Source organism: Bombus impatiens, unplaced genomic scaffold, assembly GCF_000188095.3.
Source record: "Bombus impatiens unplaced genomic scaffold, BIMP_2.2 scf_0136, whole genome shotgun sequence".
Classification (NCBI taxonomy): Eukaryota; Metazoa; Arthropoda; class Insecta; order Hymenoptera; family Apidae; genus Bombus; species Bombus impatiens.
The window spans coordinates 3,010,122-3,010,793 of NT_176555.1; positions in this window are offsets into that span (position 1 = coordinate 3,010,122).

The following is a 672-nucleotide window of genomic DNA, read 5'->3' on the forward strand; positions in this document are numbered from 1 at the left end:
CCGTCCGTATCTGTAACCTGCCGTTAACCTCTCCCCGGATGATCGAGCTATCCGTTGACGGTGCCTGCTGCGGCTTCCTCTTCGTCCTTCCTTGCTCACGTTGGGGCGTGATCTGCAGCCTCGTCATCGGCACAGCGAGGGCAGCTCCTTCGTAGGATGCACCGCCACCATGCCAGCCTGTTCGCACGAGAACCCTCCTCGACTTTTCCGGCCTCACCCCTTTCTGTGATTCGTACTAGCAAACTCGCGTTTTCTTTTTCTCTCGGTACTACCACTAGACAACTACTATGCTACTACTTGATCAGGTTGATGCCTACTACCGATTTTCCTTGTATCTTCGTCTGTATTCCTCTTCGTTCTTACTCCGCTCTTCTTTATTCACTCGCCGTCCGTCCACGTCTCTCGATCCTCTTTCATCAGCGTGCCTCTCTTCAATGTTTGTACATATATATGTATGTATGTATACGTGTATAGATATATATTGTTCAGTCCTTCCGTCCCCTCGTGCAGTACAGTTTTTCTCACACGACGACTACTACTAACTTCCGTTGGTTGGCTAACTGAGTGGACCGACTGACTGACTGACTGACTGACTGACCGTCTGTCCGTCCGTCCGTCTGTCCGTCCGTCTGTCTGTCTGTCCGATACTCTCTCGGTCGCTCCCTGTCGCGG